Raw genomic sequence first — 6,978 nt, 5'->3', positions numbered from 1 at the left:
CCAAGGACAGCAGTGATGCTCTTTGACTGGAGCTGCTGGAGGGCCCCAGGAGGAGGAACCAGCCCAGCACATCACCTGTAGCCCACAGGGCCAGATCCTGCTGCACTGGCATTCAAAAACTTTAAGTAAGCTGAAGCTTTGACAGGGATGAGAGTGGAGAGCATTTGAGGCCAAGTAGACCTCCGTTTGTACCCAGATAAAACAGGAGCACGGGACAACCCCTTCTGTGTGGGGCTGCTCTTTGCATGGGCCAGGAAGAAACTAAATTGAACAAGATCCATTGCCTGTAATCTGCCTGTCATACCCTGGAAAACAGTGTGTTCACACGTGGAGGAAGTCCTAAGAATGAACACAAAAAGCAAACCAGGCACGTACCAACACACCACCCTGGACAACCTGCTTCCCAAGCCATCCATCACCTGCAACCTGGAGCTGAGGGCTGGGGCTCCTCACCTGCAAAGCTCTGAGACAGCACCTTCCTCTCCTGTGTTGAACAAGACAGAGCTGTGATCCTTCCCCCAGCCAAGTCCCTGCCTGGCAAGGATCCCTCGGAAAGACAGAGTGTTCCAAAGCCAGCAGTCTGTGATCTCAGCCCTGTGCACACACAGGCACACGCTCTGGCAGGCAGTGCAGCCTCTGTGCCACACACAGACGGGACAGACAAAAACAGGGATAATCTCTGGGCTATTGGGAGGAGAGCAGTGCTTGGCAGGGGAGCACCTGTAAGGGTGCAGATGGTGTGAGACACAAGCCAGAGAGCCAGGCCAGATCCTGCCTGGTCCTGAGCCCTGCTCCAGGATCTGTGCCGAGCATCCAGCCGAGGTGAAGGGACCTGCCTCCCGCTTGCTCAGCCAGACACTGGGAGGAGAAGAAGCAGAATCCATGCAGGGGGGCAGCTCTTTGCTGCCTGCTCACCCTCGGAAGAGCAGGGCTCACCCAGCCCCCAGCAAAGCCCCGAGGGGTCTGTCACCATCCCAGCCTCTGGAAACAAGAATGGCAGGGGGAGCCATGGGAAGAGCCAAGGATGGCTCCAGGATGACGGGTCTTGCCAGCCCAGAAGTTTGTGCTGCAGCCCAACCCCTGTGCACACAAGGAGTGCTCTGTTGCTGCCAGCCCAGGCTCCCCCACACTGCCATGGCCACCACGACCTGCACAGGTGAAGGGGATGTCACTGCAGGAATCCTCAGGGAGACACTTGTGACAGGCACTGCTGGATTCAGCCCAGGTCACTTCCAGATCCTCAGTGGGATTTGTTCAGACCAGCTCGAGCTGTGCCAGGGCAGAGCACAATGGTTAACCCAGACCTTGCAAGAAGCAACAGGCAAGGAGACCAGTTCAACCAGTTCTCCACCACAGCCACCCCCACAGCTGTGCCTGGCACTTGGACCTGAGCCCAGGATCCCAGGCAGGACTGCCCCCAGACCTACCTGCCCCTCTGCAGCTGGAAACCCACTCCCAGGCCTCCGAGAAGACCATCCAAACAGCATTCCCAGGGGTCTCTCAACTCCTGACCACCCCAGACAGGCAGCCCCCACCCCAGCTCTATCTCCAATGGGATCAGTGCTGCAATAGGGACTAAGCTCCCTCCTGCCAGAGCTGCCCTGCCCAGGGGAGATGGGTCGGGGTGGGAAGCCTTCATTTCATCCCAGGTGGATCAGCCTTAAAATGCTGTTGTTGATCCACAGGCAAAGCCAATCCCAGAGCAGGTTGTGTCTTGCCCAGACTCGTCCCCAGCTGGGCTCATTCTGGGGGCTGAGACGTCCCTCCTGGGGGTATAGACCTGGGGCTGGCTGCTCCAGCAGGGCTCCAGACACAACAGGAGATGGATTGGGAAGTCACATCTTAATAATTTCATTCGTTTTCCAGACCAGGATTTATCCCAGTAGCCGGGAGCTGTGCCAGGATGCAGATACCTGGTTTTACAGGGCAGGCACACAACCAGATGCCTCTTGCTGCTCACACAGCTGAGTAGGTCGCCTGCAGGGACAGATAGCAGAGGCACAGCTGTGTGGAGGACCTTGGTGAGCAGGTAACATTTCAGGGAAGGAAGATTTCAGGAACCATCCTGGGCTAATCCTCAATGAGAGACTGGCAGAGGCGGAGGTTGGAGGATGGCGTGCCTTTGTTATCAGGCTGGTCTCTCTGTTAAGCTTTTACAGAGGAGATGGCAGTTAAATATGACCCATAAATGATTTACTATGACCTATGAAGACCATTTGCCCTTCTGGATGACAACATACCCACCTTCTCTGCACCCCTCCCTTCCCGTCCTGAACACCCTCTGCACACCAGTTCTCCAATTGAGTTTTCTTTCCACTTCACCTCCTTGCTTTTGAAATTCTTCGTTCTTGGAATCATCCTCCTGGGAAGAGATGTAACAAAATCAAAGCACTGCACTCCCATGTCACACCACTTAGAGCTGCTCCTGGTCAGACACTGCAGGGAAGACTCCACTATTACGGTCCTAAATGACTCTCCAGAGTGGTGAGTGCCACAGCAGAGCAATGGAAGGACCTTTAAAACAGACTGAATCATTGGGAGGTAGGAAGAGAAACACAGGAACTGTCAGTGAGCACAGGTGCAGAGGTTGGGGTTTGATCTTCAATGCACCTGGAAACAGCCTGGAGTTGTTCATCAAGCACTCATGGAAGAGCACTTCATGCACTTCCTCACCCCTGTGAAGCCTCTGCTTGTGGTGACTACACAAACTAAACCCAGGTGCCCACCTCACCAACTGCCCTGTCCAGCAACACCCACCAGCACATCCCTGAGGAGCCCTCTGCATCCCTGACAGACACTCTGCTGCGTGGAGATGCTGCTTGTTTGGCAGCAGGACCAGCAGGAACAGCCAGCCCAGACCAAGACTAGCAAAGGATACATGGTCTTTGCAACTGGAGACAGAGGCTGTAGAATTGAGCTGACCTCAGAAACAGGGAAACCCTCCTGAGGGTCTCCAAAGCTGTGGAGAACAGTGGAGCATGAACAGCTGCCATGGGAGTCAGGAGCCAGGGGCCTCCACTCACCACCTTGGGAGGTATCAGAACTTTGTCCCACAACTCACACATCAGCCCCCTTTCACCTTGCAGACACCAGGGACAGCATCTTTTCATACAATTCTTATCCCAGCTCTTTTTCCTCCCTGTGGAGCAGTTTTCATACCGTCCAAAGCGAAACTCCAGAGCCTCGGAACGGCCTGTTTGAAAAAACTGCCCTCCCACTGGGAAAATAGGACACCTGATTTTCTTAAGTCTAAAATTACTCAGTCCTCAAACATTGTTTTGCTTTGCCTTATCTTTATCAACTGATAAGCAGAGGGGAAGAACAAAGGCTCCCAGCACTTCTCCCTGCAGGTCTGATTAAGAGCCATTAAAAAGCTTCCCTGGGTCAGAGCTGGGCTCAACGACCCCGACAGGGTCTGCAGAGGTCAGGGGGCTCTGGATGCAGAGCCAGCTCAGCACCAAGGGACCTTTCCCCAGAAACCACAAGTGGCCAAATCCAGCATGGCACAAATGGGAATTGCTTGTCCTGCTCCTTTGTATCTCTCTAAATACAGAGGACGTTCGCACCACGCCATCTCCTTAACAGCTCAGTCCCAGGGCTGTTATGGACTACTCATCCCTAGACCCTTCAGACATCAAAAGGACCTGCCTGCTTCCCACCCCATGGCCTCTCCAGGCTCATTCCAGCATCCTGCAGCTTCTTCTGAGTTCAAGCCCTAGAGCCACGGAGCAGGACATCACGGCAATTCCCCACAGCAGCTAACGCATTAGCCTCATTTTCCTCTCCCCAGAGGATTAGCAAGGCTGTAATAGCATGAAATAAATTCACTAATGGCAGATTCTCAAGACACTTTGTCTGGAAAACTTGTTTATAACTTACAGGATTCAGCCTGCAAATTTGGCTTTATTATCCAGTGACATGGCTGAAGGGAGCTGCTCCCAAACGGGGCGATTGGATCTGAACAAGATGTGTCCCAGATCATTAAACAGGCAATGAGGTAATTAAACACCTGCCTGGAAAGGCAGCCTTCACACACATGGTGCAGCTGAAGAAGCACCCCATGGAATCAGGGTGGGAAATCAGAGCTTTTGGGGTGTTTCTTTCACGTCTCCTAAAAAAAGCTGTTTTGCCCAAATGGAAGTGCCCTGGAGGAGGGACCATCCCCTGGGAACACTGGGATAAAGCACCAGGCAACCAGCCCGTGTTGGGATGATGGAAAGTTAAACATGAGGACAGGTTTGCTCTCCCCTGTGCCTCCACACTCAGGTGCAACACCAAGTAACATGCAAAAATACCTGCAGGATGGTGAAGTGCAGGTGGTGGCCACCTGAAACACCAACCCTGGAACAGCTCCCGAGTGTACCTGCTTGGGGGGAAAACCCCTGGCCTCGACACAAAGAGCTGACTGAAGGAGCAGGCTTTCAGAAAAGAGGGGTCCAGGCTGGAGCACCACATTTGGCAAGACCTGAAGATCCTCAGGGAGGAGGATGCACACATCAACTAGGAAGGATCACCTTTCAAGGATCAGCTTTCAGATACCCTCCAAACCACATGGAGCCTGTGGAAGGGCTCTGCTTGCACAACAGGGCCATCAGGGAGAGGAGACAAACCTTTCCTGGGTGACCAAGGCAGAGGACAGAGTAGTGACAGCCCCTGCAAGCCACCTCCCAGCCTGTCTGGAAGGACAGAGGGCAACCAGCTGGGACAATTTGAGCTGGTGCAGCTCACAGCCCCAGCCACAGCCTCCCAGCAATCACACATGAGCCTCCTGCAAAGCTCAGTCTTTGAGCTGCTATTGCCTGATTCAGCAGCGAGTGCCTCTGTGTCACAGGCAGAGAACAGGGCAGGATGAATCTGTCTGCCACGGCTAATTCTGCACGGCCAGACCTCACCTTCCCCGACTTAATTTGATGCTCTGAGAAAATTAGACGTTCTCTTGCTTCTGTGGAAAAAGGCAAGCACTGAAGGTAATTCAGAGGCTTTGATGCTGCTCTTTAGTCATTCGGGCACCACAGCCCCGGCATCGCTCCCTGGACTGACCACGGGCTGGGATGAGAGTCACTAATCCTCGTTCACAGCGTGTGAGCCTCGGGCAAAGTGCCGTGTCTGTACCGTGCACGGACAGCGCCGTCCCCCAGCCCGGCAGGGCAGGCACAAGACTATTTCCAGAGCAAGAATTTTAACTTTAATAACCCCAACACCTCGGGTGCCCAGCAGCGGAGGAGTTTGCCAAAGATCCCAGTGTGGCAGTGCCTGGAAATGCCAAATACACGCTCGGACTTGGGTCTGGATTTGAATGCACTGGCAGTGGGGAACATGAAAGCTGCGCCCAGGGCCGCCTGCGCACAGCAGACACCTTTGAAAGTGGTTTTAAACCTCCCCCTCTGAGACACTGCTGCTTTTTAGGCCAGAGGTGGGAAGGTTTTCACCCCGGGTTCCTTGCAGGAGCCCGGGGAAGGGCTGGGCACAGACACAGCCGCCTCCCTCCCACACAGAGTTTGCACTTGTGCTCAGCTCTAACCCGAACGCTGTCATGCGGTGCTCAGCGCTGGGCAAAGCGCTCTCGATCCCTCTGCAGTGCACAAAGTAAATCTCCAATGCAAACAAACACAAACAACTGAGGACCCTCGAGGGATTTGGGCTGGATGCTCCGGAGCAAGGACTCCCGTGCTCTGTCCCCACCCAAATCCCACCATGACCCACTTCCCCAAGACACCCGTGGCAGCAGCAGTCACCCGACCGGCACTTCGGGCGGCTCTGCAGCAGGACAGCAGAGCTCTGAGCCTCTCCTCAGACACAAAGCAGCACAGTCAGGCCCAGGAGACCTCACCCAAAGGGAGAGGGTCAGGGAGGGGCTGCATTTCTCAAACCTGCTCACTCTCGGCACGTTTTGGGTGAGCCCGAGACGCCAGAGCCCTGCACAAACCTTGGCTGTAGGCGCGTCCCTCGGAGCCGCTGCGGGACCAGCTCCCGGTGGAGTCACCCCACACCAAACCCTGCCAATGCCAGGGCTGGAGGGGCAGGTCCCAGGAAGAACAGGGACTCGAGCAGCGACCCTGGTTTCGAGCTGGGCTGAACAGGCAGCTGCAGCCCCAGCACTTCCTCAACCCGGAGCAGAGGAGGGAGGGAAGGTAGCGCAGCCGGGAGAGCTGCTGCTGCTCCTGCCCCAGCCCCGGGACAGCTCGGAGCACACAGCCCACCTCTGCTGAGCGGCTGCTGGGATCACTGTCTGCTTTTTCTACTACATCTTTCCTCTTGGAGCTTCCCTTTATGCACTGGGGGCACCCACCACACGTTCCTCCTGCCCAGAGCAGAAAGGGCTTTTCTTTGGCAGGAAAGCCGACCTGCAGCTGTTCTCGTTTGAAAACAGCAACCCCACCTGAAGAAACAAGGGAGCAGCCGTAGCGAGTCAGTATCACATCAAATCACTCCTCAAGTGAGCAAACCCCATTTACACCCCGGCTGAACCCCACAGGGTCCCTGTGCCAACAGGGCTATGTGGGAGCACAGACATCTCTCAGCAGGTGCATCTTCTCCCAAGAACGAGTTCTACTCCCACTGCAGTTGGACAGGAACTTCCCACAACTAAACTTAGGGAGCTGTAGCCCTGCCAGCTGAACCTACAACCTGCTGCTCAACAGACACAACCACAAAAGCCTCAGAGAACTCCTGGCAATGCCCACCTGGGAAGTGGGCTTGGATTAGGCTGCAACAATTCTCTCTACTAACACAATCCTTCAGTTTAAAATATGCCCAACTTCTTGTTTTAAAGGAGGCAGACACTGTTATTGTGGAGCTCCCAGGCCAGACTGTTACAATCCCATGTGCCAGTTCTCCTTAACTGCCCATTTTGCCTGATGCTCATCACTTTTCCTGTGTTCCATCAAGAAATTAAATTAATTTAGTTTTCCATTAAACACTAAACTGTTCTGTGCAAGTCCCTCAAGAACCATCCACTGTCATCAGACCCCTTGGAAT

This window comes from Pseudopipra pipra, chromosome 19, assembly GCF_036250125.1.
Source record: "Pseudopipra pipra isolate bDixPip1 chromosome 19, bDixPip1.hap1, whole genome shotgun sequence".
Lineage (NCBI taxonomy): Eukaryota > Metazoa > Chordata > Aves > Passeriformes > Pipridae > Pseudopipra > Pseudopipra pipra.
This window is presented reverse-complemented; position numbering follows the sequence as displayed.